The 20,975-nt window shown below is 40.7% G+C and overlaps 1 long non-coding RNA gene across 1 annotated transcript; it reads right to left on the bottom strand.

Moving 5' to 3' along the window:
* Nucleotides 1–310: 310 nt before the first annotated feature.
* LOC311011499 lies at nt 311–3,849 on the bottom strand. Its single transcript, XR_014596898.1, has 5 exons — nt 3,815–3,849; nt 3,555–3,632; nt 2,727–2,809; nt 2,353–2,396; nt 311–476 (listed from the first exon to the last, which is right to left on the bottom strand). It is a non-coding gene; the product is annotated as an uncharacterized lncRNA (long non-coding RNA).
* Nucleotides 3,850–20,975: the final 17,126 nt, after the last annotated feature.

Here is a 20,975-nt window from a genome sequence, read left to right as displayed (position 1 = left end):
GCCCTGTGATAGACTGGCGTCCTGTCCAGGGTGTACCCTGCCTTCGCCCAACAGCTGGGATCGGCTCCAGCCCCCCCGTGACCCTGAATACAGGATAAGCGGTAGACAATGGATGGATGGATGGATAAAATAAAGCACTATGGCGAATGCATTATAAACTTTATTGATTTCAAAATTCAAAACACTCAACATTAAAACACTCAAGTGTTGTAAAACTGCCATTCAGAACTAAACTAATGATGGTGCCATTTTAGCCCCATCACGCATGTAACACATCACAGGTCTACACACACACACACACACACACACACACACACACACACACACACACACACACACACACACACACACACACACACACACACACACACACACACACACACACACACACACACACACACACACACACACACACACACACACACACACACAAAGTACTTCAGGCATCCTCCCAAGTTGGAGGCCAGGTTTTCCCACTGTGAAAAAAGAAGAGATGGTTTAAAAGGCATGCTATAATGTTTACACAACCAGTAATTCTGTATTATTACCTTTTGTTGTGGAGAGACCACTAGATTTACCGGAGTTATAATAATAATAATAATAATAATAATAATAATAATAATAATTATATTACTTATATATAACTTAACTCACTACACACAACACACAACCAATTCCCCAAAGCACATACTGTGCACATGACAAAATGCAGCAGTTATGCAACACTGAATTGAATGCTAGGGCAACTTGAGGTAATTTTCAGTGTTTTCGTCCCAGGTAGAGATTTTGGCACACATCCGCTAAATGAAGTGCATAGAAATCTTAACCAGTACATAGACTTTTTAGCCCAATTTAGACATTTTAAACTACAGGTGTCCTCACTTGTGTCAGCAGTGGTACCAAAGACCATCTAAAGGCAAGTCAGGACACTGAAAAAAATTTCCATAAAAATGAATGAGGGTAGTTGGCAACGGCAACAGAGAATGTTTAATGTTTAAGGAGAAGTGCCACTCAAGGAGACTTCCGCCTTTTTTTCCCCAGTTGCTGTTAAATTGCACTGGGGTGATCATGGGTGAGCGCAGAATGAATGGGCTTCTACGGGGCTACGCTATACCACTCAAATCCACTTTTCTCAGGATGACATTTTTTGACTGGCTATTTGACTGTGACATCCTAAATGGGAGCCTAATAAAATACTCTCAGCTGAACATTTTAATTTTTAAGACAATTTTGGTCTAAAAGGCCTTTCCAAATTTCAAAAAGGGGAGGGGTGTGTGTGGGGATGCCTTTTTCAAACCTTTTTGAAAAAGGCGATTAGGCAAGATGTTTTGTGAAGATGCGCAATGAAATGTGAAAAATCATGCACAAATTAGTCACTGATCATTGTTTGTAGATTTAGAGTCACACGAAAGCCACTCCCTCAAAATATTTTGTAGGATAAACTGTATGCACTTGCTAATTTAGCTTTCTAGCTCCATAGAACCCCATTCATTCTGCGCTTGTGCGTTATCATCCCCAGTGGACCTTTGGTGAAACTGCAACCAAACACTGGTACAATGGGGCTAATGGGAAGTGGCACGGCTCTCCGTAGGCGGGCTGTGACGGAAACATGGCCGACAGTTGTGAACAGAAAGTCCTGCCCTTAGTCTGTAAGTAGCCAATGGCGTTGTTGGGAAGGGGCATCATTTACAGTGCCTTGTGTTTGGTTTCACCTTTGCCCAATAGCCATGCTTGGATGCATCGTGAGGACAATGTTCAGATTTTCGAAAATTCTACAAATGTTGCATAATGTTCATAAAATGTAGTGAAATGTTTGGTATTCGGTCTTCAATAACTACTAACGTGGAGAATCAAGTCTTGTTTTGCTTTGTTTTAGCAATTCTGGGAGACCAATCCATTCTGATTGAGACAGTGATTCGCGTGGTGTGCTTTGTTTGACCTGCCTATCTGGAGTTACACCAGACTCCCCATTGATTTTAATGTGCTCTGGTCTTTCTAATAGCTGAAATAACTGCCCTTGAGGATTCAAGATGACCGCCGAGTGTCTAGTCTCCTCATAATATAAAGTCCTTGATGGTACAGACCTTAAGGGTTGTGTGTTGAGTTTTGAGGGAACAGTAAATTCACATTTTATACAAGCTGTAAATTGACTACTCTGCATTCTAGCAAAGTGCAATGTCTTCAGGGTTGGCCCATAAAAAGATGGGGTGTACTTACTTCTGTGAGATACTGTAAGTATTTACATGTTGTTAACAGTATCTGATTGTTGTGAGTGATGTGTATGTCTGCTGGACATCGTAGTTATGTGGATGATTTTGAGTGTCTAACTAGTGTGGAAGACAACCAACGCACCACAGTTTGCAGGGCAGCCAGTCAATTAATTTCTCTGTTTTTCCCTGTGGAGGACAAACAAAGAAATAGAAAATTACTACTTTGATTAAGATAAACACTGCTCTCAACTTTACATTGAAGTGTTTTAAACTTAAATGTTGTATCAGCAATGCAATTCATAATGTTTTGTAAATACAAAACACTTCAGTTCAGCTAATATCTCGTCAAGGTCCACTCACTTTCCATTCCCTTCATGAGCTTCAATATCCAGTTAGATAACTGATGCAATAAACTATTTCCATTATCCAATTAGTGGCATTAGAAATAAACATGTGATCAAACATTATTGGTAAATAATCCATTGTATTTCATTAATTTCATTTAACTGGAATAACCTTTTTCTTCCTCGTCTTCAGGACACGATTGTAAGAATGCACCTCTTGGTGATTGTGGGGACAATCCTTTTCTTTCTTAGAAGCTGTTTGTCATAGGGAAATAGAGATATGTTAATCCAAATACAACATATAAGAAAGGAAACAAATAACCAGCACATCATACTGTATAATGTATCATGCAACATGCTACAGATTATTTGTTGTAAATTGAAAATATGTAAAAAAAAAAGAAAAAAAAAAAAGGGTTATGTTGACACAGACATAATGACATTATGGGCCCTAGTTTCGTGGCGCAGCGAAGGGTGGCGCAGGGTGGTGGAGCCGGTGTAATGCAAGTTTCGACCAGTGCAGCCTTGCCCACGGTCAGTTTGGCAGTTTGGTGGATCGCCTGCGCCGAGATGGGTGTGGCGGCACAGCAGGGGGAGGCGTCACAGATTCAGCTTGGTGCAGTGGAAGTTTCGTGGCAAAAAGCCTCGCCGAGACTGAGACTGGGCGCAAGGCGAATTACAGCTGGCTCTCCTCCCTCTTTCCCACTTGCGGGGGTGGGAGTGACTGGAGGCGTGCCTGCGCTAGACTGCGCCGTGCACGAAACTTGCAAAGTCCAGGCGGACACACCCCGTCGGCGCGGTGCAGGTGCGCTGAGAGCTGGCTGCGCCTGGTCTACGAAACTAGGGCCCAAAGACTGCAATTTTCCAAAAATTCATTATTGCTCATTTCATATAGAAGAAAAGTTTAGCTAAATTTAATTCAATCATTTAATAAAATAGTAAACTTTTTGAGGATGAAGTGAAATATGGCAGAATATCAACTTTAAGTTTAAAGGTACACCTTTGGTTCTTGGCAGTCTTTTTTTTGTTGCTGCCACACTGCTGATCTGAGGGTGTTGGTCTACGTTGACCAAGTCTTCTAAATTTTTAGACAGAAAAAAACAATATGTTAGCAGGTGAGGTATGCACTGTGTACAGTATGAGTGTTTTCTCAAGCTCAATTCAGGAAAAAGTTGAACACAGCAAGACAAAGTGAGACAGCAGTAAGCAGGCAGAGCATAATGAGATATAATCTTATCATATTGACTTGCTGGGAGTTACCTGAGACCAGCTGTTGTCCTTCATCCAACTCTTCTACATTTTTAGACAGAAAAAAACAATATGTTAGCAGGTGAGGTATGCACTGTGTACAGTATGAGTGTTTTCTCAAGCTCAATTCAGGAAAAAGTTGAACACAGCAAGACAAAGTGAGACAGCAGTAAGCAGGCAGAGCATAATGAGATATAATCTTATCATATTGACTTGCTGGGAGTTACCTGAGACCAGCTGTTGTCCTTCATCCAACTCTTCTACATTTTTAGACAGAAAAAAACAATATGTTAGCAGGTGAGGTATGCACTGTGTACAGTATGAGTGTTTTCTCAAGCTCAATTCAGGAAAAAGTTGAACACAGCAAGACAAAGTGAGACAGCAGTAAGCAGGCAGAGCATAATGAGATATAATCTTATCATATTGACTTGCTGGGAGTTACCTGAGACCAGCTGTTGTCCTTCATCCAACTCTTCTACATTTTTAGACAGAAAAAAACAATATGTTAGCAGGTGAGGTATGCACTGTGTACAGTATGAGTGTTTTCTCAAGCTCAATTCAGGAAAAAGTTGAACACAGCAAGACAAAGTGAGACAGCAGTAAGCAGGCAGAGCATAATGAGATATAATCTTATCATATTGACTTGCTGGGAGTTACCTGAGACCAGCTGTTGTCCTTCATCCAACTCTTCTACATTTTTAGACAGAAAAAAACAATATGTTAGCAGGTGAGGTATGCACTGTGTACAGTATGAGTGTTTTCTCAAGCTCAATTCAGGAAAAAGTTGAACACAGCAAGACAAAGTGAGACAGCAGTAAGCAGGCAGAGCATAATGAGATATAATCTTATCATATTGACTTGCTGGGAGTTACCTGAGACCAGCTGTTGTCCTTCATCCAACTCTTCTACATTTTTAGAAAGAAAAAAAAAACAATATGTAAGCAGGTGAAGAGAGACTATAATGTGCTACAATACCCATAATAATATAGCCTGGTCATACCAGCCTACGTACTTCTGCCCAATTTGATTCTGCTTCAGAACAGAGTCCGGCTAACGCCTCATTCTTTAGGGCTCAGTCTGACCGCCCAATCAGTGAACAGTTTCATATCTGAAGTCACAAACTCTACAGATATGAACGTATTTCTGTCAGCAGAAGTTTGGATGGATTATCAAAGGTAAATGTGTTGTCCAAATTATCCGTTTGGCAAGTATTAGGAAGTAATATTAGAAATTCTTGATAAATGCAATGCGTTTCGCTCGACCAATGAGTTCAAAAGTAAACATGCAAGCCACGCTGAAGGGACTAATTGGAATCCAACGACAGGTTCCCAGACTGAATGACGGGAGAGAATCGAAATCAAACGCTGGTAATGGCCAGGCTAATAATAATATGCTGCTAAAATACATTCTCACAAAATATGCAAGATAACAATAAAGCTCTCCTTAGCCTACCTTGACTGATGGTCTCCAAATTAAGAATGACCACATCCTGGGAGGGCTCAACTGTTCTGTACTTTTCTGAAAGAATAAAAGAAACATATAGAATATATAATATGCAATTACAGTATATCAAAATGTGAAAGGTAGCAGAGTTAAAAAGAGAAAACAATTAATACTCGCATACTGTAATTGAATGTAGTTATTTGGTGTCATTTAGGTTTTACAGTGTCACATTGTTTTTAGAATTGGGGTTGTTTAAAATTGTTATAATTTAAAATAAATGTGGAATAACCTGAAACTATCAAATCGTAAATTTCTACGATATTTTGAAGACAGGCCTGCTCTCCTGGTTTAACAGTGAGCCCCCCCGGAAGCAACATTTTGCAGGTCTTTTTGGGGTATTCCAATAAGAGAATTGGCCTCCATCCCAACACGTGAAGCTTTTCTACCTGAAAGAAAAAAAGGCTTGTAATAATATTATATAATAAGGGCTTTATGTTTATGTTACACTGTGGCAGTGATATATGTTACAGACTCCAGCTCTACATCAGCATGTTGTCAGATGCAACAGATGCAGATGCAACTCAGATGCACACATTTTAACTTATGGAAGAGCTGATGCATACATACAGTAAGTGAATATGTATAAGAGATGGCTCATTGGGGATGTGTAAAAGGTGTGCGCATACTGTATGTGGGTGTGTTTGGTGTGCCTGTCAACTTGCATGTGCATGATAGCATAGTAGGGGTATTACTCTTGTCTGCCTTAGACTTTCATACAGAGCATGACTGAATTGAAACTCTAACCCTCCAAGAGCAATTTTAAGTACAGAGCCTTCCTTAGTTAGATAACAATCCTAGATCTGCCACACATCACATTCACTTACTCATACACGTCATGTTATGCGCAATGGCAGTCTCAATCACTAACATGGTCGGATGGGTGGCCACAAAAAAAACAACAAAAAACGGATGGGCAAAGACATGGCTGAGTCAAGGATTTGTTTGTAACCCAAACTGAACGAACTTGCGAAATGTGTTTTGCAATAGGGAAAAAAGTATTCATACTAACAAGACAGATTTGATCAGCTTGGGCTGTAGCCTACGGATATAAGTTAGCCTTGGGGAAAACTATTTCAAACTGACAAACACCTAAAACGTAACCGCCACTTCATAGGTATTGAATTGAAGGTCAGACACTAGATCCACAGCAGTACTGTATGTTTCAATTTCAACTCAAGAGGCACACTAACATATCTATCTATCTATCCATTCATCCATCCATCCATCCATCATTTTGGATATGGGTTGAGCGTGGCCCAAGGGTGTGCATCCTCAAATTTGAAGCTCTTTTGGAATAATTCTTATTTTCGCTGATTTTTCACACTACGCCATGCACACGCTACGGGCTAGCAGACACTACGGGCATGCACGAATATATACAGTATTTATAATAAGACATGGTAAGTTGATTATGTTGTTGGTGGGTTTGGTGTGCATGTCTATTTGCATGTGTACATGAATCATGTGCGAACATGTCTCTACAGGAGCATAGTATTGGTATTACTCATTTTAACACCACATTCTTAACCTAAGATTATTACTATGGCTAAGTACACAAGTTACTTACCAAGATGATGGCATCATCCATCACATGGGAGGTCAGATGGTTTTTCTTGGTTTTGGCGACCCAGGTTTTTTTTTTTTTATTAAAGTTTTCTATTTTCTTTTGTTGTCGAAGTTTTTGTGGCTGTGGTGCCTTACACATAGGGCACAGCTTACAGCCATTAAAAATCAATGCCTGACATGCAGGGCATGCTTTTTTAAGCCCTCCCATGATAGGCTGTAAAAAATCAACAAGAAAAGCATATTTATAATTGCTATTGTTTAAAAATACCAATACCTTGGTTATTTAGAGAGATTGAACCAGTAAACCACAGTTTCAGTCTTTCAACTCAGTTGTAATAAAGGCAATAATCCTGTAATAGACAAGATTTCATCTATGTCAAGACTGATATTTGGGACCAACTCAGGGTATCTAGTATAACACTGTGCGATTTGCTGTCACTACATCAAATGTGGATTGATGATTAGGTGTTCCCCCAATGCTAATTGGATATTAGTAGAACCCTATGATCTTCCGGTTACAAATAATAAAGAATATTTAACAGACACAAATTTGTGAAAATAAAAATCTTGGGATACTTACTATATGAGATAATGAAAGAAAGGGTGAGTGTGTGTCTCTGTGTGTGTGTGTGAGAGAGAGAGAGAGAGAGAGAGAGAGAGAGAGAGAGAGAGAGAGAGAGAGACAGTAAGAGAGAGAGAGAGAGAGAGAGAGAGAGAGAGAGAGAGAGAGAGAGAGAGAGAGAGAGAGAGAGAAGTAGTAAGGGAGAGAGAGAATGGCTCTTAAAAGTGCCTTTTTACGTGCTTTTTGTTAATCTCGTTAATGATCTGTAACAAAGCAAAAAACATAATTAGAATTATATTTTGAATGAATATGTCTACATTCATTAACAAACATGTTATATATGATGTGATTACTAGTTACATGTTCTACAAGAATAGAATCGCCTGACCATCAAATTGCTTAATAAACATTTGTGTTATATTATAATAATTCTACACAAGAATGATTGAAGCACATGGGTAGCCTATATGGCACATAAGATGAATCTAATTTTCTTGTGAACTTACAAATTGCTTGTTCTGTCCTAGGCCTACATCAGAGAACAACTTTGTGTGCCTTTCCAGGCTTAAAAACGTCTAACTTCAAGTAGTAGAAATAATTATACAGGATGGCAACCTTTGGCTTAGCTGCTAATGTGGCCCATGCATGGTTGACCAGCTGGTAAGCACTTCAGAAAAGTTAATGTTGAGCCCTGAACACAACATTTAGCTGGCGCAGAAATGAGGTACAAGCGTGTTACACATATATGCGACTTGTGCCACATAGCTGGCTATGCCAAAAGTACACGTCAAATCAATGCCCATACACTAGCAGCAAGACGAGCTCTGGGTTAGCTAATCTAGCTAGCTAGCAGAGGCTCTGCTTAACTATGTTACATTTAATTTTGATGCAACAAACAGTTGTGTAATGTCAGTCTCTTTCAAATACAACTCTTACAGTGGAGTTCGAAATCAACAAATAAGTGGGCATGTTTGCCATAACTTCATTTTAGATATGTACATGCTAATTAATTTATCTTGCTTAGAGTAGTACTTACCTCCGTATCGCGCCAGGCAATGATTTCTGCGATCGTCGCATGAGTGACGCACACACTTGCGCCAAAATATCAATGCCAATGAAAAAGTAGTCTTAGTATTTTTTTTTTTATTTTTTTTAATTAAAATAATCAGCATAAATCTCAGAGTGAAGGAATTAGGGTGTTTGTAGCCATATACATCTATTTTGTTCTCATCTATTTCAACAAGCGAGGCATTATGGGAAGTGATGTTTTTAACCCTCTGAGACCCATTGTGGCGTATACGCTACAAATAATCATGTTTTCTTTAGAGCGTCATAACTCCGTAATGGTTTACGCTAGAAAGATGCGGGTTATTTCCTCTTAAACTAGAGAAACGGGGCTAAACAACGGTACTTGCCCATGTGAGCGATTTATTTCTGACAACAAAACCAATGCGTAAAGTTGTAAAGATGTGACTAGATGTCTCCTCGTTTCCGCGGCGCATTTCTCCGTTTTGTTTATGTATATCGATCATTATTTTCATCCGCCATCTTGCTCGTGACGTATAGAGTCACGTTTATGCATCGGACATTCGTATTGGCTCCCGTAGCGGCTTTTACAGCCAATCGGAAAGCCTAATTTACGCTTGGCCGTGAGTCGTTGTGTTTGCCCAAACGGGAGACACGGAGGAGTTCAAAGCAGAGAAAAGAACGGTCAAAAAGTTACTGTAGTGTTAGAGAAAGTTAAATACATAAATGGCACAGAAGTAGTACACTATATACACACATATTTAGGGCAGGGAGAGGAAAGGACGATTGCTGGCAAAAAAAACGCCCATGGACACTACTCAAAAGAATATCCATATTTCATAGACAAAAGCAGCTAGAAGCTTCAAATAACTTCTAGAACAATCCAAACAAGTGTGCTAAACTTTCTATGTTGAGCTTTTCTTTCGTTATAATGGTTTACAGTGCTTTTTTTAATAAAATGTGTAAAGATTTAAGGTGCGTTTTTATTTATTTTTAATGTATGGGCTAAAATCCCCTATTATAGTGTATATAAGTATTTATTGAGTGATACACACAGTTAGCTGAGGTTGTGCTGATTCTGGGGATGTGTATAACTTGATGATACTCTAAAAAATGACAATTTTATAGGCAATACACAAAAGTATGACAAGACGGAAAGTTCTCTATGTGGGTCTCAGAGGGTGCAATGAGTACATAGGCTACTACATAGTCATACATGCAATGAAATGCAACGCCTGACTCAGGCAAAGGGTTGAAAGCAATGGAAATATATTAGCCTTCAACCCTTTGTTGAACAGAGAGCGCCATCTATTGGGCTCAGAAAATAAAGAACATGCTTCACGAAGCTTCATTTGGACATCACTAGTCACGACATAATCAGTATTCAGATAAAAGATTAATAGGCTATTCATTTTCAATTGGGCATTCTCTGGGGCAACCTAGCAACGGTTGTTATGTTGGAGGAGATCCGTGTTCATATGACAGAATAGGCTAATCCGTGTTTATTTCACAGAATTGAGTTCGGGCTATCCTACCGAGCTGTAAAACGCGATCAAACTGCGGCCCGTGTTTATATCACGGAACCGGAACCTCGCCGTCCGTGTCTCTATCACGGTATCGCGCTGTCCGTGTATCTGTCACGAATCTCGCTGTCCGTGTTTATATCACGGAACCGGAACCTCGCCGTCCGTGTCTCTATCACGGTATCGCGCTGTCCGTGTATCTGTCACGAATCTTGCTGTCCGTTTTTATATCACGGAACCGGAACCTCGCCGTCCGTGTCTCTATCACGGTATCGCGCTGTCCGTGTATCTGTCACGAATCTCGCTGTCCGTGTTTATATCACGGAACCGGAACCTCGCCGTCCGTGTCTCTATCACGGTATCGCGCTGTCCGTGTATCTGTCACGAATCTTGCTGTCCGTTTTTATATCACGGAACCGGAACCTCGCCGTCCGTGTCTCTTTAACGGAATGTCGCTGTCCGCTGTCCGCGTCGTGATAAAACGTCAGTTTTATGATGACGCGGACAATAAGCTGAGCCTTCAACAACTGTGAGGGTCAGGGTGATATATTGGTGTTGAAAATGAACTAAAGATTGCTTCAAATGTTGCGTTTCCAAGTCAGAAAGCACGTCCATCGAGTGAGATCTGTACTTGTCACTGAAAGGGGCAATCCGTGTGTAGACCACGGGTGGTCAGTGGCATTGATTTGCGTTGGCGTGATTTGCGTGGTCATTTCACGGATTTTCGGGTGTTTCCGTTATAGTGTCACGGATTTTGAGTTAACGGTCCGTGGCCATTTCACGGACGGGCCGTGGCCATTTCACGGATGTCTGTGAGACCAGGTTGTGTGCAATATGTATCTTTAATGTACATCTTTAAATATATATATTTTAGCTGATGGTGCATAATTCTATGAATCATGCACTGGAAATTTGGATCAATTGTTGTCTGGCAATGTTGGACAACTGTAGCAAAGCGTAGCAACCATTTCCATCTCTTACTGCACTTAAATAGTAATATTTTCATGAAAATATTGTTTTGGTGAATCCTAAGGATCAGTAGTCAATAGTCTACAGGTGTGTGTGTGTGTGTGTGTGTGTGTGTGTGTGTGTGTGTGTGTGTGTGTGTGTGTGTGTGTGTGTGAGAGTGAGAGAGAGAGAGAGAGAGAGAGAGAGAGAGAGAGAGAGAGAGAGAGAGAGAGAGAGGATGAGTAGGGGGGTTGAATGACTTGATCTACAGCAGGTTGAGGTGAACATGAGAGGGGTCAGTAATCCGGCATCTTAGGTTTCCTGTTAATCGCTCTTAAAGGAAGTGTTCAAGGTTCCCACACACACGGGACAATGAAGCCAGTCTTGGCTGCTGGAATGCTGCTAAAGCTACCTGGCTGCCACCATCCATGCAGCCATGCATCCGTCTTCCACAACTCCTCCTTCTTTCATTCCTTTCTTGCCTCATCATCTGTCTCTGCAATACCCACTGACGACTCAACTGTTAGATACATATGTTTAGAAGTGAGTAGATCTTACTCAGTTTCACCATCTCCTTGGAGACAGTTGCATATTCAATTTGAATCTATCTATGTTATGTTATGTTCTATGTCACCAATGTAAGAGACAGGATTCAACCACTCCTTACTTCATCAGACCTTTATCAGAAAAAAATCAAGAAGTGATGTGTTTCTAGATAATTCCACTGGTTCGCCATGAATAGACAAAGACAAGGGAAGTGGGCAGAAACACAAACTAGCAGCAGTGACATTAAACCCAAGGAACGACATGTCACAATTGTTTGTTGACTGATAGTTGAATAATTATTTAGATCCTCTCCTTATGTCAAGGAGGCAATACTAAAAGTCTTGCGTATAAAATGTATTTTCATTTAAAATCTTGATCTACCAAGTAATAACTATAGCTGTCTGAATGTACTGGACTAAAAAGTGAAATGTGTGATGGAATACATGTATAAAGTAGAATAAAATGGAAATACCTCATAGTTGCTAAAACATCTAGTGCACATTGATATTTTAGGGATGACATGTGGAGGCAGATGCTTAAAAACAAAGCAATATAAGACAAGGATACCAAAAAAAAATTAAGAAACAAAAAATGACCGTTGCAATCATTTTTAACACAAATCAATAACTAAAATTGTACAGTATGATTTTGATTACAAGCTATTTGGCTTACAGCTTTCCAACTAAAGGGGAAACAAGGTTTCCCTCATTGTCAATGGTGAGAGAAATCTAGTTTCAAATTCAATTGTGCCATGAATTTCACGTCAATTTAAAGGATATTTTTGCACGTCAAGAAAGTGAGTCCTTTTTACCAAAGTGGCCCACTACAATGGTCACAGAGACAATGTTGATTTGAATAGGAATATCCTACTCCTATTGTATTTCTATGGTCGACCCTATATACAGGGCTTAAGGCTTCTCTTGCTGTGTCTCGTAGTAGTACATTATTTGGACAGGCTAGTGTTATGACATGTCTGTTATGCACTCACTAGTTATAAAGTGAGGTACTGCTAAATGAACCAAACAAACAACACTGATGCTTTCTGTATCCTTGTACTTTACTACAAGTAGCGTGTTTAGACTAAAGAAAAAGCAGACATAGTCATCGTGACATCACCACTGGTTTGTGGACGACAGTTTTGAAGCCTCGATTTGGTCAAAGCCATCTTGGATTATGGCCATTGCCATCTTGTATTTTGGCAACCAGTGAACGGAAGTGATCATATTTGGAATGCGACAGAGCGACGGGTGGATCTGCCGAAGTGGAAACACTAATAAAGTTAGTTTTAAAGTCATTTTATAGCTGACTGCATTGGTAACCTGTTAGCGACAGTTACCGATTAGAGGACAGCGATGTCAATCAGCAGGTAGCCCCGCCCCTAAAGCATCCCCTGCTTTCTGGTCTGTTTGACCCTAAATGGACCATAATTGACTAAATGAACATCATGCTGGATTGAAGAAGACTTAAAACTAGAGATTGAGACCATAAACTCATGATTGCAATGTTTACTGAGATAACTACTAATACTAAAATTAAGAACTAATACTTCTTTTAGTTGGTCTTTCCCGGTTCATAGGTCGTCTGCTGTAGTCCCACTTCTATGTTCCTGCCATGTTTGCTGTTGTCGGTCTTAGTTCCATGTTTTGTCCTACATACTGGTTGATTTTCAGTCCAGTCCTTTTGGTGTTTTTTCCATTGCTCCATTTTGTATCAGCCTAGTAACCATGTGTCTTTTGCCACAACTCTATGAATTGTGGGTAATTCCCTTTCTGCAGGTATAGTCTGCAGAAATGTGGACATAAGGAAAATGTGCATAAAGGGCTCAAAACTTCAGCGAGAGAACCTTCAAGCAACTCATGAAGGTGCGTTCCCACAAAGTCATGGATGGTTCAGGAGTGTGGACATGGGGATTGGGCCCTCTTCTTCCTCTGGATTTGTTTTGAGAGTCTTGTTTGGGTCCATCTGCTAAAACCTCAACATAGATATTAAAATAGCACTGTAACTCAATGCATCGTAGTAAATGGCCTCATTTACTATTTACTAGTAGTAGTTAGCAGTGCAACAGTGATTTGTTGTGGTCATTTAGTAACATAGGTTTTTATTACAATAATGAAATCACGGGTAAGGGATCAGGGAGTACAAGGACACCAGATTAGGGGAGCCGGAGCCCTGCAGCAGATTTAACTGGGATGATGTGTTGTAACCACATTAGTCTTCATCCTGCTAGAACATGGGATTACTGTAGCACCCTAAGGCAAAGACAGCACCGTAAGACTCTTGTCTGGTGCTGATAATCAAGCTTTTCACAAGCCCAGCACAGCAATACTAAGCTATGGCAAGCTCATTATCTCAGAGCTAGCCTTGCAGTAGGCAGGCTCCGGCCCCGGGTGACCCTTGGAGTTCAAGGGTCAGCGTCCTTGAGTCGCAAGAGGGGGATGATGGGTATGACGGCTGAGGAGGGGAGTCTATACAAGGTGTCTGACATGATAAACGTGGACTAAGAGGAACAATCGATGGCGAGGCTAACGACCCTTCTGTGATCTTGATCTATAGTTGAGCATGCGGTTTAAATGGAGGGCAGCCAAGCAGACTTAACTTTTAATGATGAGGATGAACAGCAGCACAGAGGCTCCAACTAAAGCTAAAAACTAAAGAAACTGATAGATGACACCCACTCAATTAACTATCCTCTCCCTGACTAGACACAGTAACGAAAATATTTCACTCCTATTTGATATGGTGACACCTGTGGTTATCATGGTAGCAGCAAGTGTGCTGTAATACAGGGGTTGAGCAGCTACTTTACCAGATTGAGCTAATTTCTCAGACAGACTTCAAACTCATCTGCTGATAAGAAATAATGAAAATGACTGTTGTTTTAATTAACATTAATAAAATTAATGTCATTAATAACACTAAAAACATTGTTAGTAATAATTTGAGTGCTTCATAAAAGCTTATTGGCAAAATGCATCAGGCGAACCAGCTGATGATAATTAAAAAACACAAATATAAACTTTCATTGTTTGTTGCTACCACAGCTACTGCCATCAAAACAAGACGGAAGAAGTAAAGTAGTAAAAGCCACCTGCCTGTGTGTGACACTGACGAGCTGACTTGTTGTGGTTTGCTCTCATATCATTGCTTTCAGCAGGCAGCTGTTTTCAGTGAAAAAACTTTAACACTCCACTGTATACTTGTCCACCTGTTTAACGTGGTTATGTTGACTAAATCATGAAAGAAACGTTGCTCAGCACAAACCCAAAGGTGTAAATGCAGTGACTGTCTCCCAAACTGCAATCAGACCGTGTTGCACAAACTGGGGAACTAGCTGGGGAACATGGTGGACTGTTAGGAACTCAAGAGACATGACTGATGATAAACTGGATGGTTTTTGGTTGTACTGAAAGGAGGATATAGACTGGAGGAAGGCATTCTGTAGAAAGAAATGAAGAATAGTCAGATGGCGGGAAGGTGGAGGCGGGGAAAGAATAGACGGAGGGAGGAGAAGATGGACAGCTAAAGGAGGAAAGAAGTAAGATAGACTGGAGCAAGAGCTGCATACTGCGATGGGCGGGTGGGGGCTGGGTGGGGGCTCCTGCAGCTGTCATGTGGGTCGGGCCTGGGATGCCTGTGATCAACTAACCGTGAAATCTGCCCTACACAACCATGCATTCACACACATACACACACGCGCACACACACACACACACAGCCTGTCTGCTTCTCTACAGTGGCCGCTAACGACAACTTGTGTCTGTAGCTGATTCTCTAACGCTGACTACTCTTTCTCTTGTCTACGGAGTGCTGAGAGGCCCGAAGAGTCTGACTTCCTCCAGCTCAGCAGTGACGGATGAAACAAATAAGGTGCACTTAGTAGAGGGGAACTCTCCACCAGGTGTGTGTGCAACGACCACATTGTGGGATTGAATGGCTGTAAAGTGTCGTAAAACTTCCAAACACACTTAATTCAAACTCACAAACAAGCTGCAAGTTGTATGCAGGCGATCAGCTCGAAGTCGTCGTATCAGGCATCTCAAGAACAGAACGAAACTCACCAAGCTGTCAGCCCGCTTATACAGTATGTGACTGTGTAGAGGACTATATAGAGGACTATTTAGAGGACTTTGTGGAGGACTCTATAGAGGACTATTTAGAGGACTATATAGAGAACTATGTAGACGACTATATGGAGGACTATTTAGAGGACTATGTGGAGGACTATGTAGATGACTATAGGGAGGAATATGTAGAGGACTATATGTAGGACTATGTGGAGGACTATCTAGAGGACTATATAGAGAACTATGTAGACGACTATATGGAGGACTATTTAGAGGACTATGTGGAGGACTATGTAGAGGACTATATGGAGGACTATGTAGAGGACTATGCGGAGGACTATGTAGAGGACTATCTAGAGGACTATCTAGAGGACTATATGGAGGACTATTTTGAGGACTATATAGAGTACTTTGTAAAGGACTATATAGAGAACTAGGAGGACTATATGGTGGACTATGTGGAGGATTATATGGAGGACTATGTAAATTACTATATGGAGGACTATATGTGGAGGACTATGTAGAGGACTATGGAGGACTATAGAGGACTATGTAGAGGACTGTATAGAGGAATTTATATAGGCCTATGCTTGTTTAGCCAGCACACAGTTTAATTAATTATAAATCATGACATAATTAAAGCAGCAATTTTTGCAGTTGATATTTCCCTCAAATCTTTAATTTTTTTTTACCTATAAAAGAGTGGAGAGAAATCTCTGACAAGCCAGAATACAAAAAAAAACCTTCCTGCACAACAAAACTGCATTTTTAATTACATTACAAGACAAAGGTATTTTGTTGTGGATCACATTTTCTCTTGACGTATTATAAATTAGTTTCCAATTAGTCCATGGAGGAAGTCCCTGTAGGAAGTCCCTGTAGGACAGGGATGTCCAATCTTATCCAAGAAGGGCCGGTGTGGGTCCCGGTTTTTGTTTTAGCCAAGCAATACCTCACCTGATCCAACTCATCAAGGTCTTGATTGAAGACCATGGTTAGTTAATTAGTTGAATAAGGTGTCTGAGTGCTGGGCTAAAACAAAAGCCTGCACCCCCACCGGCCCTTTTTGGATGAGATTGGACATCCCTGCTGTAGGAAGTCCCTGTAGGAATTACACGTATAGGAAGTCCCTTCAGGAGGACACCAGGAGGTGGACTTGTCCAAAAACACATGAGTTTTATCCCGGAGACTGATGCTCATGTACAATGTGAACCAAGTACTTTTTTCCCGTTTTCCAATTTCGTAGTGTTCGTGCAATGCAATGAATCTGCCCAATAAAGATCAACAACCAGGATCAGCTTTTTCTCCGAGGTTTATTCCACTAAGTATTCTCATCTGCAGAAGAAAGTACTGTTCACCCCTGCCTTCTGATGCAAAGGTTCAGAATCCGCAGGAACGACCCTGAGTCTAACAACAATCTCCCTTTTAAGGAGGAGGAACCATGGACAAAGGACGGATCATGTCCTATCTTACAAAGACAAGATGTACAGGCAAGGTCAAGATTTACAGAACACAGGCGTCATAGTCCTGAAATTATCTTATGTCAATGTGGCACTCATGTTCATATCATCTACAAACAGGCATTCATTTTCGTCATAGCATAACAGTCAGATGAGGAGATGCGGATCGACGTCTGGCCTGACAAATATTCTGATTATAAATTACAAACATCCAAAATTCCCATTACAGTAGTTTATACATTTTTTACTAAACCTAACTAAGTAGTTTTGTAGCATTATTTTTGTTTGTTTGTTTTCAAAATGCAACTGCCGACCAGAAAATAATATGCTTCCCTGCAAAACAGAACAATGTAGTTGGGAACGTAATGTGTATTGATAAGTTATGTGAGTAAACCGGCTCCGTCATCATATCCATCATATCAGTTGTCGACTGCTGACTCTGAGCAACAGGACATCTATCTGCACAAGAAACCTACATTTACTGATGTCTTCAAGCTTTCAGTGATGCACACAGAATGCTTCTCCTTGATATTGAGTTGGTGTGGCTGCTGCCCAGACACCCATGATTCCAAACAGGCAGCTGAACAGGCCAGACCACCCAGGGTGGAGCACCCTACTGCACACACACACACACACACACACACACTCCCAGGCTACAGTGCCATGTTGTCTGTGGAGTGTGCCACCCTGCACTGATCCTGGCTTTGGAGGTTGGTAGCTTGGCTGACAGCTTTGGGTTTTGGATGATAACCCAGGCGCACGCATGCACGTTGTTTTGAAGTCATGCCAAAACTGCAGTCGGCTAGCTCATGTGGCTGATTGTCTGGCAACTTCCTCTTTCTTTTACTCATCATTGCTGTCCTTCCATACTGCTCTCTCCAGCTCTGTGTGGTAAGTGCACAGGCAAGAGTTGATTAACTGGTCAAAGCTAGGAAATAGATTAATTAAAGGGGACATATTATGCTCAAATGTCTCAGTGTTTTGCTGAAAATGAAACCCTGACTCAGTCTAGTGTGTCTCTGTACCCCGCAGTTTCCGCCCTGTAGTGCTTATTCTGTGTTTGTAGCTTTAAATGAGCAGTGCTAGCCACGCCCCTCTGAGGAACGGGTTTTGGCTCTCCACCCCATACTGTCTGCCCCTAGCTACCATGTTACCATGGTTATGCTGTCTACTCAGGAGAAGACAGAGAACAGATATGGCTGCAAACAGAAACACAGTGGTTCAACCATCTGTTTGAACCTGCAGACTCTGAAGTTAATTAGCTGTTTTGGGCAACAAGCTATATTGTAAGAAATGCAGCATGGTTAACGTTGTTACGTACATTAGATGTTTTCCAATTGGCAACGTAAAGTTATAGTTAAATGAATGTTGATAACCAATTTATTGTTGTTGTTTTTTTTGCCATATTCTGAATGCTGATGAAACAACTTTGTTTACGTGACAAGTTTGTTTTTTTACATTAAGTTAAAAATATGTCAAGTCAGCATCGTCCTCTAGTTTATTGAATTGTAGGTTGTGGTCTGTGTTTGTTAACTCGATTGTGCTCCATCTCAAAATTACGTGCTACTTACTTTTACAAGAATCAATCATGGAGTTTAGAACTTTTAATTTGATTTATTCTACAGGCTCAACGTTATATCTTATTTATATTTTCTCATGTTTATGTTTGATTTGACTGTGTTTGTGTATTTAAACACTCTGGGGATGTCGGGGTAGTGAGATGATCTCCAGCAGATGACGCTTGTGCACGGTCAGCATTTTAATTTGTAATACAGGGCAGCAGGGTCGAGTCTTGTACACTAAGGACAAAAATGTAAATAATATCAGCTGTACACACTTTTAAACTGAAGTTTAATTTACCTGCACAGACATCACCCTGACATTCTCCAGCTTATAGAAGCCAGGAGCTCCTAAAAAGGAGAAAAACATGTATTTCACATTATAAAACAGTATTATTTATTATATTAACATCAGTAAATGATTAAATGAGTATTTGTGAATTATGTAAAGTGAAGTTAAATGTGATAAAGTATATGTAACAAGTCACAATTTCACGTGACTCATGTCATGATGTTATTTACAGGTTCGTTTAACGTTAGAAAAGCCTCTCACAGTTCTACGCAACGTTAACATTACTGCTACGTGATCGAGGCTGGATCACAATGGAAACTCATTGGAAGCTGCCCGTATTAACCGTACAACGCTAACTTCATCAAGCAATTCAGCAAAATAAAAAATAAAACAACATAAAAGTGCCAGCTTCCAAGTCTGCGGTTGAGTCCTGTTGAGGCAAATCCACATTGGTGATGGCAAAACTGGGATGTGTGGTTGAACAGCGGTCTTGTGATTGACCGTCCTGTGTTGTTGGACCCATTCAACTCTACAACAAAAGTCTTTCTCAATATTTAGAACGTGGTCAGTAGCTCTGGACGTTGTTTAATCACATGGATGCATTTCATTCATGTGTTCACCACCGAAAACTAACTTTCCATTTGCACTGTTTGCATTGAGGTCTAGGTCGTGTTTTTAGACTTTAGATTTATTTGCGATACCGGGACTGTTCTGTGAATACAATCAATCAAGTAAGGCCTCTTGCCCAGGGTGCAAATATGAGCCCAGGTCTATAATCACCGATAGGTTAGCATTACGGTGATGCCTCATGCTGCTTCAAAGGAAACCTCAGTGGTAGGAAATGAATAAATAGTTGACACAGGTAATTGCAGTCAAACCACAAGGCACAGACACAAAACAGCCCACCAAACATGGTCGGTGCTATGGATCATTCCCAGAAGCAGTAGCTGGTTCACCTTACTCTGAGAGTATCAACAAACATACGGCTGATTGACCCTAACCTACACACACACACACCTACATACACACACACTGGTGTTGTGCCTCTAGGACTCAGCATATGTGACCTCCGTGGTCCCTCTAACCTGGTGACTGGGAAGTGCAACGCTCAGTTAGAAGCATGACACCTAGACAGGCATAAATAAACACCAGTGGCTCCAGAACACACACACACACACACACACACACACACACACACACAGGTAAGTGGTTTCCGTTGCTGGTGGTTTCCTTTCTGGAGCGAGGGTCAGGGGGGTCAGAGGGATGTGGGAGTAAATCGTGCTTCTCAGATCATGAGCTGAAATGAGGGCGATGATTCAGATGCATGGCTGCCGTTTGATTATGTTATGACTCAAACTCACATTGGTTTTTATAAAGCTGACAAATGTGATACGTTGGGGTGGGAAGATATAGGATTTGATCTCAGGTTGAGATAAGAAAAATGAGCTGATTGCAGAGCTTTTCCATCATCAGGATAATCGTGAATATTGTCACATAGAGTAAAATGATGCTCTTAAGAAGTGATACATAGAGCCCCTTTTAAAAAATGATGGTGATGATGATGATGACGATGAGGATGAGGATGATTGTAATAACATCATGAATCTTAATTATTTTGTCCAGGACAATTGTGACATCAAATTTTCATATTGTTTCTTTAAAGCCGCTCTGTCTTTTTAAAAAAAAGATGCTTCAAATTAATCGAATGACAAATAAATGTTTTGTTCCAGTAAAGTGTTAAATTGGTGCAGGATATGCAGCCTATTGTTTTCAATATTGCTCTCTTTTTTCACAGGTTCATCGTTGGATATCGCTGTTAACGGAATCCGGTGTTCAATGTTCAACCATGTTTTTGTTTCATGTTTGACTTAATTGTATAACTGTCAATATACTGATAACACGTCACATCTCTACTGTCAAACACCTGTATTGAAGTAAATCTGTTGCTTCATCATCTGCTCACATTTTCTGTGGTCTTCTGAAATGACTGGCGTCATTTTGAAACTCTTTGAAAGTCTGCTGGTCTGGTGTCAGTATCAGCACGCTGTTGACTTACACAGTATCAGAGAAGTCAGACCAAGGTCATGGTTCCCCACTCCCAGGGTGCAAAGCAGCACACTGACT

The sequence above is a fragment of the Eutrigla gurnardus genome (genome assembly GCF_963514095.1).
Source record: "Eutrigla gurnardus genome assembly, chromosome: 1".
Classification (NCBI taxonomy): domain Eukaryota; kingdom Metazoa; phylum Chordata; class Actinopteri; order Perciformes; family Triglidae; genus Eutrigla; species Eutrigla gurnardus.
Note: the sequence above shows the minus strand (reverse complement) of the source record. Positions and strands in the feature narration are given on the sequence as shown.